The 12,209-nt window shown below is 44.5% G+C and overlaps 1 pseudogene; it reads left to right on the top strand.

The window, feature by feature from the left end:
* The first annotated feature begins 6,796 nt into the window (after window positions 1-6,796).
* Window positions 6,797-11,968, top strand: LOC133747053 (protein delta homolog 2-like; annotated as a pseudogene).
* Window positions 11,969-12,209: the final 241 nt, after the last annotated feature.

Here is a 12,209-nt window from a genome sequence, read left to right as displayed (position 1 = left end):
TAAAATGAGAAGACAGAAGTTTAAAAACAAGAACTGGCATGGGTGTTTGGTACAGCAAGTAACACACCCATTTCAATAACCATGGCATGTCAGAGTGCCAGCTTTGAGTTCAGCTACTCCGCTTCTGATTCAACTTCCTGTGAAAGCACCCCCTTCCTGTGAACTCAGTACATGACGGTTAAGTTCTTGGATCCATGCCAGACATGTGAGAGACCTAGATAGACTTCCTGACTCCTGTCTTCAGCCTGGCTCAGCCACAGCTGTTGAAGGTTTTGCAGGAGTAAAACAGCTGATGGAAGAGCTCCCTCTCTCTGTCTCTCTGCCTTTCAAGTAAACAAAAATCAATAAATAAGACTGTTTTAAAAAGGTGTAACAGAAAAAAAAATTGCACATGTTACAAACTAATCCAATTATATCAGTAACCAGCTTAAATGTGCATTATCTAAGTACTCCAAAGATAGAGAATGACACAAGAAAAATAAAAGATCCAACTTTTTGCTGTCTATAGGAAAATTATTTAAATATACAGACACATGGAAGGGATTTAAAGTCATTTTGGTCAAAGAAGAACAGATTTCATTTGCATAGGAGAAATACATTCCAGGTCTGTTGTACATGATGAAAATAGTTAATCACAATGTGTTCTAATATAGAAAATGAATGTTTCGAATTCAAGTATTCTCATTATGAAAATTATGTATATAATGTAATGCATAGGTAGTTGTCTTGATTTATTCATTACAATTATATAAATATTTCCAAACATCACTTTCTAGAAGTACACTTTCATGTACTAAATATACTCCATTCGTATCAGCTAAGGATACACATATACACAATTTTAAAATAAAATATATAAACATGGATATTGATTAAAATTATATTCAGAAAGCATATTAGGACACCAGTCTAATGAAACCTAGAAAAGCAATATTCATTTAAGACTAAATCAGATTTAAGTCAGACAATTACACGGGTTATGTAGTGACACAGCAGGCAGTTCTCTAGGAAGACATTACAATGCTTCCCACCATTGTTCCTAGAGCATCAAGAAATGTAAGAAAAGTTATACAGGCCAGCACTGTGGTGTAGTGGGTAAAGCTTCCACTTGCAGTGCCAGCATCCAAATGGGTACCAGTTTGAGTTCTGGCTGCTCCATTTCTGATCCTGGCTCCTGGCTTCAGATTAACCCAGCTCTGGCCACTGTGGCCATTTTGGGTATGAACTGTTCTTCCTGTCTCTCTCTCTCTCTCTCTCTCTCTCTGTAACTCTGCCTTTCAAATAAATAAATAAATCTTTTAAAAAAAACCTTATATAATGTGAGGAAAGTAAAAATCCACCAGTGGTAATCAGTACAAATAAATAAAACAGTCTAAATACACAACCAAGTGTAATTAGTAACCAGCAACATGTTATCACACAGAAATGTCACTTAACACAAAATGGAGTAAATAAGTTCACCCCAAGTGTTGGAAAATCAAATAATAAGTGCACATGAATGAAAAGTTAGATATTTAATCTTTCTACTCTACCAATACTTTCTAAGAATTAGAATTTATCTAATCTATAACCTAACAATAATTTCCCATCATTTATAAAAGTTTTCCATGAATTAGCACATGAAAAACAAAAATTAAGATATTATCACAAATATCTTTAAATCACTCATGTAAATAGATGACCTTTTTGCAGTGTAAAAAAAAAAGATATTATCACAAATATCAAAAAGCAAATCAAGATATCTTTACTATTTAGAGTAATATTTTAAGCAACAACAGAAAAAAAATCAAAAAGAATCAGGATTCATTCACCTGTGGGAGAATAGAAGATAGAAGAGATTAAGAAGACCCTTGAACTGACCTAGGCCCATTTACTAACCTTGGTAGTCACACCATGGGTGTTTACATTATTATACAAACTTAGCAAAGAACAAAACAATTCTCCTTCCTTTTTCAGATCTTATCATTAAATAAATTCAGGTTCCATACAAAAAATTAAGAAGTAACATTCAGGGGCTGGTGTTGTGGTGCAATGGGTTAAAGCCCTGGCCTGAAGCACCGGCATCCCATATGGGCACCAGTTCTGGTCCTGGCTGCTCCTCTTTTGATCCAGCTCTCTGCTATGGCATGGGAAAGCAGTAGAAGATGGCCCAAGTCCTTGGGCCCCTGCACCCACATGGGATACCCAGAGGAGGCTCCTGACTCCTGGCTTCGGATCAGCGCAGCTCCGGCAGTAGCTGACATCTGGGGAGTGAACCAGTGGATGGAAGACCTCTCTCTGTCTCTACCTCTCTCTGTAGCTCTTTCAAATAAATGAAATAAATCTTTAAAAAAAAAGTAACATTCAAATCATGGCACATAATTCCTACACAAGTGGGCAAACTGCAATAAATGGCAGCAAGTTTCCACAAAGGACCTGAAAGAGAATGAGCTCTGGAAAGCAGTCTATTTCCTATAAATCCGACCCAGAGTCTTCTCATTAGCACAAAATTTCCAACTGTCTGAACAGGGTGGTTATGCAGAATCAGAGCCACTCTAGTTCTTTAGGAAATTGCAAAAGTCTGGAGATCCCCAGGCCAGAAACTGAAGAGAAAACAAAATACATTTTTACTATACCAGTCACAAATAAACTCTCAAGTTCATAAACCTTTTCTCACCCAGCAAAATTTGACCTCCCCAGATATTCTCAATTAATACAGACTATCCTCAGATGAAACCAACTCCATGACTGCAAAATGAAGCTGCTGTGTGCCCAAAGTGCATTTGCTTTCCAGGTCTAAACCAGTTAGCCAGGGTGAGTTTTTCTTAGCATTTGCAAAGGTTTTATTCTGTACACAAGGCTGACAGAATCCAGAGTGCATGAATCATTTCTGTCTTGCCCCTTGGATGCCAGCATATAATTAACTGATCCTAATATGTTTCCAAGGAATGAGAACTGGAGTAGGGAGAAAATTTTACTGTCCCAAGGGATTATATACAAAGATGGAGTGAATATAATGGATGTCCCCAGTTTTAAGGCATCAGCTGCCTCCCTGAATGTTCTCCTACTGCTGTTCAGGGAGATGAGGCCGGGAATAACATTCACTCTGAATTACCAGGAACTTAGCCATTTTTGATCATCACTGACAAAGAGTTTTGAAACCCAGGAAAAGTAAAGAGGGTAAAAGGGCACATTGAGAAGACATCACCCTGTAAAATTACCAAAGAGAATCTCAAACTGCTAACATTCTGGGGGGAAAAAAAATTCTGCACTTCAGGTCAGTAAAAGGAGATGTGTGAAGATTTTTTTCAACTTTATTTGATGTGCAGATAAAAGAAGACAGACATCTTTCATCCACTGGCTCACTCCCCATAGGCCTGCAACAGTGGGGGCCAGGCTGAAGCCATGAGACTGGAGCTAAATTTGGGTGCTCATACTGAAAGTCAGGACCCAAGCCATTGTCTGCTGCCACCCAGGGTGTGCATTAGCTGGACTCAAACCCAGTACCCTGATAGAGATGTGTGTGGCCCTAGTGTCATCTTAATCACCTCTAAAAGCACCCATTCCTGGATAATGATTTCTTACACTGGAGTGTGTCAGGCGGGCATTCTCTCTCTCTCTCTCTCTCTCTCTCTCTCTCTCTCTCTCCCTCCCTCCCTCTCTCTCTCTCAGATTTATTTATTTATTTGAAAGTTATTCAGAGAGAGAAGAGGGAGAAAGGGCGCGAGGTGGTGGTGGGGTGGATATCTTCCATCCGTTGGTTCACTCCCCAATTGGCCAAACCGAAGCCAGGAGCCAGGAGCCTCCTCCGGGTCTCCTACGTGGGCGCAGGAGCCCAAGCACTTGGGCCATCTTCCACTGCTTTCCCAGGCCACAGCAGAGAGCTGGATCGGAAGTGGAGCAGCCAGGACTGGAACCGGTGCCCATATGGGATGCCAGCACTGCTGGTGGCGGCTCTACAGGCTATGCCACAGCGCAGGGCCCATGGCAGGCATTCTCTATTTTTCTGTCATGTGAAATGTTCAGACAGAAAACAGCGCTTTTAAGGAGCCTCCTTCTCAGGCACCGAGCCCGTGCTGTCCTGCTATTAGCAAAAAGAAAACCGACCCAGACCCCTATGCCGAGCGCACTGCTTGAGATCCCCACCTCCCTCAAGGAATCGGGTCATACGGGAAGTTCAAGTTCTCCCCGAGAACTCCGCCATCCTCAGATTGGGAAGCTGACACCCGGGGTTCAAAGTCGCTGCGGGCGGGGACCGCATACCCCGTGGGCCTCGGGGGACGCCTCACACTCACCGGCTTCCAGCTCCCGGGGGTCCTAGCATCCTCCTGAGGGCTCCAGTGGTGCGGGACAGGCAAACACAGCACCACCAGAGCCGCCTGGAGCCCCCTCAGGTGGAGAACCAGGAAGCGGAATACTGCAGCGCCAGAAAAGACGATCCCGCGCTCGGCTGTGCTGCTTCCCTGATTGGACAGTCTGTTCAGACCGACCTTGAGCATGGATGATGGCAGAGAAGCCGCATCCAATCAGAATCGCCCCTAGCATGAGGGCGGCCCCTTGAGGTGATGCTGGGTGGAGAAGCCGCCTCGTCCTTTGTAGCTTTACCTTCCTAACAGCAGGGGCCGCTGTCGCCTCCCTGATGATCCCATCTCCTGGGTGATCCTATTCGAACCCTAAAGCCCGCTAGCTTGCAATAATCTGAACATCATTTGAAGAATATTTGAAGATATATATCAATCTTTGTCTCATTTCTCTAACAGATACTAATTTTCTAGTCCATACATTGCCCTTTAATATTGTTCCGTATTTTTTATGGGTACATAGTAACACACTTGATTGTTTATGTTGATCTTGTACCCAGTAATCTTGCTTAATTCTCCTTTAAAAATATTTTTTTACTTGTTTCAAGGCAGAGTTACAGAGAGAGGGAGAGGGCGAAAGGGAGGTGGGGGAGAGAGAGAGAGAGAGAGAGAGAGAGAGAGAGAGAGATCTTCCATCTGCTGATTTACTCTCCAAATGGCCACAAAGGCCAGAGCTGGAATAGGCTGAAGACAGGAGCCCAGAGCTTTTTCTGGGTCTCCTGCATGGGTGCAGAGGTCCAAGCTCTTGGGCCATCTTCCTCTGCTTCTCCAAGACTCACTAGCAAGGAGCTGGATCAGCAGTGGCTTATCTGGGTTTCGATCCCGTGCCTATGTGGGAACACAGGTGTCACAGGCAGGCAGCTTTACCCACTATGCCATAACACCAGCCCTTGCATAATTCTCTTATCAGCTCATGTTTGGTTTTAGATTGTGTTGGATCTTCTCTGTATATAAAGTGTCATTAATGAAAGGAGTCAGAGTGGGAATGGTTAAGTAGAAAACAAAAGGCCCCTCCTGTAATGTGGAACATTTTCTTAGCCTAGCTGGGAGTCTGGCCTGAGCTAGAAAGCAAGTGTGATAATAAGAGACATAAAGAATTTCATTGGTTACTTCTGGTGCCAAGGTCACCCAGAAGGGCTGGTGGCTGGAGTTGTCTGTGACTAGTCTCAGGAGTACGGTAAAGATAAACAGTGGGGCTAGTGCTGTGGCACAGCAGGTTAAGCTGCCATCTACAGCCAGCATCCCATATGGACACTGGTTGGTTTGAGTCCCTGGCTGCTCCACTTCTGATCCAGCTTCCTGCTAATCTGCCTGGGAAAGCAGGGGAGGATGGCCCAGGTCCTTTCTGCCTCTGCCTCTCTCTCCCTATAACTCTGCCTTTCAAATAAGCAAATAAATCTTTAAAAATAAGATAAACAGCCCCCCTCGATAAATCCCAAGATAGAATTTTTCTCTGTCCTGTAAAAGTCACACCAGACTGGGAGATACGGTAGGATGAGCTCACCACACGAGAAATGCTTTTTCCAAAGGAGGTTTTATAAACTTTGCAATAGACATGAAACCCCCAGATCACCTCCTTTCAACAGCTTTTTCCTTCTGAAGAAGCCCCTCCTGCCTGCTCTCTCGGAACTTCCCCTCTGCTCTTTCAATATCTCTTGTTCTTTTTCAATAAAAGTCTTTTGCTAAAAATTGCTTTCTTAGTTTGTTCATCTGCTTCATATTTCATCACGTAAAGAACAAGCTCCCAGGGTTCAAATCAGCTGGAACATTAACACAGATTGACAGTTACATTGCTTAAAAGCTAAACTGTATACCTAAAATTTCCTTTTTGTTGTTTAATTTCCTTAACTACACATCCAGGGTAATATTGAAGAGAGAAACTGAGAGGAGGAAACTTTGTCCAGGTTTATTACCAGGGAAAAATTGTTCAGTGTTCTATGTTAATTATACTATTTGTTGTAGGTTCACTGTAGCCAATCTTAATTATAATAAAGGAATTTCTTTTTTTTTTTTTTACTATTCTGCTAACAGTTTCTTTTTATGGTTAGAAGTTGAATTTTAACCAAAAGTTTTCAATGTTTCATCTCAATAATTGTGATTTTCTTGTATTTTTCTTACACATGAATAACTTACATGATTAGTTTCAGAATGTCAGTCACCTTCACATCTTCTACTACACTGTTATTTCTCTCTTCTGATATTTGTATTCCATGTCCTGATCTGTGTCATCAATGTAATACTGAATTCAGACAAGAAATTCAATGGGAATGGGTTCCCACATGTGATTCTATGGCCCTGCCCCAGAGCTGGGTCCACCCACTGCCTGGAATCCCAAACACTCTCCAGAGCCCCACATCCCAGTGAGCTGTACCATGACCCAGACTCTTCTCTGACATCAATCTCTTGCAGCTATTGACTGCATCTCTCACTGTGACCTGGGCCACTGCAGCTGCTCCATGGCTCCTGCAGGTACCTGTCCTGAGCACTTGCCCCCAAACCCTTTGCTCCCCATTCCCCAGCCCTGCACATGCACAACTGGGTCAAACCCAGGACACAGTGTCTGAGACCCTACTCTTCACTCCTTATCACCCCTGTGGCACCAGGACAGTGGCAATGGGACAAGCCTGTTTCCCTTCGGGGCAATCAAATGCCTCCTGGTTCTAAGAGCTGCCTTCTTATCCTCACATCTCCCACCAAGAGTCCTAAATTTATGCTTTTCCCATCAGGTGTGACCAGGACTGAGCACCGTGAGCACTGTGCCTGGCTGCCAGGCCTGGCGGTGCATCTGCCACAGTGGCTGGGCAGGCAAGTTCAGTGACAAAGATAGGAAGGGAGCTGGTGGCTGGAGACCCCAACTGTCTCCAGAGAAGACACATCCGTATTTATTGAGCACCTATTGTGTTCTGTACAAACCTTCAAATTCATGATATTTACTCATTTGTAAATGTTGTACCTGTTGTCCAAATTGATCTTCAGTATATTGCTGGAGGGCAGGAAAGGCAGTTCCTCACATTAAGCTCATGTTACAGATGAGGAAACTGAGGTCCACATAAGAGCCGTGAGTTGCACAGAGGCAGTTTGTGTAAGACAGATGGCCCAGAGTCTCCTGACTCCAAATTCAGTGTTGTTTCCCCCCAGAACACCATGCCCACCCTGGGGTGGGGCTTCAAGTATGAGCCACACCCACAGAGTCTTGGGTCCAGAGGGACTTGGCGGGAATTGGGAGACAAAAGGGTCTGGGAGCCAGATGTAGGGGACCCCCCCACAGGTCCCATCTCCTCTCCAGATGAGCACATTTGTACTGTGCTGCCCCCTGCCAGAACAGAAGGCAGGTGTGTATGATGGGTTGGGAGTGCCACTGTGTGTTCACAACACCAGGCTCCTGTAGGCATGATTGTGAGCAAGGCTGCACCCTGTGAGCAGGCAGGTGAGTGCTGGGCCCATTTGGTTACAATGCTGAGTGCCTCCCATGGTTGCACACAGTGGTGACATCTGTCCTCATCACTCACCTGCCATCTGGGAGACAGCAGTGCCTGCATACATCTATCGGTTCAGTATATGCCGACTCCCTTAATGCTAGTGGGACCAGATTCTGGTGATGGAGTGAGGAAAGACAGGGCTGTTGAGAGGGTGGAGATAAGAGGAGAAAGCTCATGCTTGCTAAGCTTCCTTGGTACATTCTCAATGATTTCTTCAAGAACAATCTACGGGGAGGAAAGAACATCTACTTTGATTATAGCCATGTCCAAATACTGATGGAGTCTGTGGTCACAAAAGGCTTCCATAGCCTTGGCAGCCCGTGGCAAGAGCCTCAGATGATCACTGGCGTCATAAATAAGAGTGTTAATTGTTAAAGGAACAACAGAAGTCACTGTGCGCTTACTCTCCATGCAAGACTTCTGTCCTTTATGAGTTGTAGTATAAGAATTAACTGCAAAACTAGTGCTCAGGGCCGGCGCTGTGGCATAGTGGGTAAAGCCACCGTCTGCAGCGCTGGCATCCCATATGGGTGCTGGTTTGAGTCCCAGCTGCTCCACTTCTGATCCAGCTCTCTGCTATAGCCTGGGAAAGCAGTGGAAGATGGCCCAAGTCCTTGAGTCCCTGAACCCATGTGGGAGACCCAGAGGAAGCTCCTAGCTCCTGGCTTTGGATTGGAACAGCTCTAGCTGTTGCGGCCAATTGGGGAGCGAACCAGCAGATGGAAAACTTCTCTCTGTCTCTCTGCCTCTCCTCTCTCTGTGTAACTCTGCCTTTCAAATAAATAAATAAATCTTTAAAAAAAAAAAGCTCTCAAACTGTACTCTGTATGTTGTGTGTGTGTGTGTGTGGATGCAAACTGTTGAAATCTGTAATTAACATAGAGATGGTCCTGTGTATATAAAATTAAACTAAAAATGAACCATAATGAAGAAGGGGATGGGAGAGGCAGTAGGAGGTGGGATGGTAGTCAGGGCTAAAGGGTGGGTATGGGGGAAAGAACCACTATATTCCTAAAGTTGTATCTATGAAAAATGCATTCATTAAATAAAAGTATAAAAAAGAAAAGAAAGGAACAATCTGTGGGAGCTGGAGGTGTAGTAGAACAGTTCGGGTAGTGGAGGTGGTGTCTGGGGAAGCTCAGGGGCCTAGAGACCCTCTCATCCTCGCAGAAAGCTGGCCAGTGGTCCTAAGAGCTGTTGCCCATGGAAAACCCCCATTCCCCTTGTCTGAATGAGCAGCCCCAAGGCTGGACTTGTCCTCATTTGCTCCTCAAGCATTGGTGCCTCTGAGATTAAAAACAGCACACTGATCCTGAGCCCTGCGAGTAGGCACGCCCTGTGCTGACTGATTGACACTGGATTACCTCACTTACCCCCAAGACTTGGAAGCTGGGTACTATTTTTATCCTCTTTGAAAGTGATGTATTCAAATCCAGTCATTTGCAACGAGATGGAGGAATCTGGAAAACATCATGCTGAGTGAATTAAGCCAGTCCCAAAGAGAAAAATATCATTTGTTTTCCCTGATTGGCGACAACTAACTGAGCACCAAATGGGAAACCTGTTGAAGTGAAATGGACACTATGATATGGACACTATGAGAAACAGTGACTTGATCAGCTCTTGTCCTGACTGTTGATGTACAATGTAATACTTATCCATTTTAGTATTTTTTTTTGTTCTAGTACTAGTGGTTGAACTCTGTAATTAACACACAATTATTCTTAGGTGTTTAAATTTTAACTGAAAGTGATCCCTGTTCAATACAAGAGTGGGAAAAAGAGAGGGAGAAGATGTACAATTTGGGACATGCTCAATTGGACTTGCCCCAAATGGTGGAGTTAGAAATGTGCCAGGGGATTCCAATGCAATCCCATCAGGGTGGCATGTACCAATGCCATCTCACTAGTCCAAGTGATCATCTTCAGTTCACAACTGATCACACTGATAGGTCTAAGAGTCAAAGGCATAACACAAACAAGACTAGTGTCTGCTAATACTAACTGATAAAACCAAAAAGGGAGAGAACGATCCAACATGGGAAGCGGGAGACACAGCAGACCCATAGAATAGCTGGTGTCCTAAATAGCACTCTGACCTCAGAATCAGCCCTTAAGGCATTCAGATCTGGTTCAAGAGCCCATGAGAGTATTTTAGGCATGGAAAGCCAAAAAAAAAAAAGACCTAAATGAAAGATCTCTGTGAGTGAGATCCCAGTGGAAAGAACGGGGCCATCAAAGAAGGAAGTACCTTTCTCCAAAGGGAGGAGAGAACTTCCTCTTTGACTATGACCCTATTGGAATAAAATCAAAGTTGGTGAACCCTAAAAGCTTCCATAGCCTTGGCAACTCATGACTAGAGCCTAGGGAGATTACTGACGCCATAAACAAGAGTGTCAAATTGCTAAGTCAACAACAGGAGTCACTGTGTACTTACTTCTCATGTGGGATCTGTCCTTAATGTGTTGTCCAATGTGAAGTAATGCTATAACTAGTACTGAAACAGTATTTTTACACTTTGTGTTTCTGTGTGGCTGCAAACTGATGAAATCCTTACTTAGTATATACTGAATCGATCTTCTGTATATAAAGATAATTGAAAATGAAAAAAAACACTTGGTTTTAAATTGGAAATTGCATCGAAAATTAATCAATTTTTAAAAAATATCATGTAGGATCTCTGTCATTAATGTACTGTACATTGTGATGTAATGCTATAACTAGTACTCCAACAGTATTTTTCACTTTGTGTTACTATGTGGGGGCAAACTGTTGAAATCTTTACTTAATATATACTAAACTGATCTTCTGTATATAAAGAGAATTGAAAATGAATCTTGATGTGAATGGAAGGGGAGAGGGAGTGGGAAAGGGGAGGGTTGCAGGTAGGAGGGAAGTTTGGGGGGGGCGTAAAGCCACTGTAATCCATAAGCTGTACTTTGGAAATTTATATTCATTAACTAAAAGTTAAAAAAAAAGAAAGTGATGTATTCAAGGCTTAGAGAAAGTGACCCAATGTGATAGGGCTAGAAATTCTCACAGGATGCTGTGGGCAGGACACTGCCCTGAGCTATCCTGCAGGCATCAATGTCCTCTTCCACCCCAACCCCAGTTCCCTATGCCAGAATGGTGGGCAGTGCCAAGCTGCCCATGACTTCATCTTCACCTCTACCTGCCACTTTCTGGCCGGGTCTGTGGGTGCCCACTGTGAGGTAGATGTAGACAACTACCTGGTGTAGCCCATGCCAATGGTGCTGAACAGGAAATAAGCCTGCAACCAGAGACAAAGGAAAGTGGGACTTCCAACCCAACCTTAGAAAGTGCCTGCTTGCAATCCTCAGAAGCAGCTGCCCATGGTTATCCTGCCTAGGGAGGGAAGATGCCCTAATCTCTGCTTCTTGACAGTCATAAATCTGTCATCTAATCTGCCCCAGGCATCTCTTTCTATAAACACACTGGACCAACTGACCATTGGAAGTGTGGTCTCAAGTTACGTAGACAGGTTCCCCATAAGTGGTCCTAAGTCACATAGGCTGCAACTTAAACACACCAGTGCTGTAGCAGTTAGGGCGTGATACTGAAGAACCTACAAATATTCTAAGGAACCTGAGTTCAAGGCTCAGTCTTGAGAAATGATTCTCTCTGAGCCTGCTGGAATTAATGAACTATTTTCGATACTCCACTGTCTCTGGTGCCTGTCTGAATGGAGTTTTCCCACCCCAGTTCCTGTCACCGTGCCACCTGCCTTGATGACATAAACCCCTTCTCCTGCCTTTCCCTGAGGTCTTTGCTGGATGCTTTTGCAGCATCAGCCAGGATGACTGTGCCAGCCACTCAAGCCTGATGGGGGCCTGTTTTGGGGGCCAAGTGTGTGACTTTGACTGTCTCTGCCCCACTGGCTATTGTAGCAAGAGTTGTGAGCTTGCCTTCCTTTCCCAAATGCCCCCACCACAGGGACACATCTCTAGGGCTCACCTCAGCAGTGGTGGCACCTGTCATAGGGCCAGCCCCCCACAGTGCAGGGGCTAGTCTAGCACAGATCTCATTACAGAAGCAGTGTGAAGGCAAGAGGCTGGGCCAGGGGCATCTGGTCCGGGGCTTTGTGGTGTTTGGGGACCTCACTCCTACCCTAGTCCTGATCACAGTGTAGCTGACTCTGAGCATCTATGACCACAGTGTCTGTCTCCTGGATCCTCTTGCCATCCTGAACCACACTATGCCAGATTTTCATGACCAGCAGTGTCAGATTAGCAGCTGCCAGCAGTGCCCCCACCACCACCTGATCACCCCGTGAGTCTAGAGGCATCATAGCACTTTAATGTATGAGCTTTCTGGCCCCCTTCCTCATCTCCTTCACCCTCAGGCTGGGGGCTGGAGGACCTTTCTTACCA

Source organism: Lepus europaeus, chromosome 18, assembly GCF_033115175.1.
Source record: "Lepus europaeus isolate LE1 chromosome 18, mLepTim1.pri, whole genome shotgun sequence".
NCBI lineage: Eukaryota > Metazoa > Chordata > Mammalia > Lagomorpha > Leporidae > Lepus > Lepus europaeus.
The sequence above is the reverse complement of the archived record's forward strand: the minus strand, read 5'-3'. Positions and strand labels throughout refer to the sequence as shown.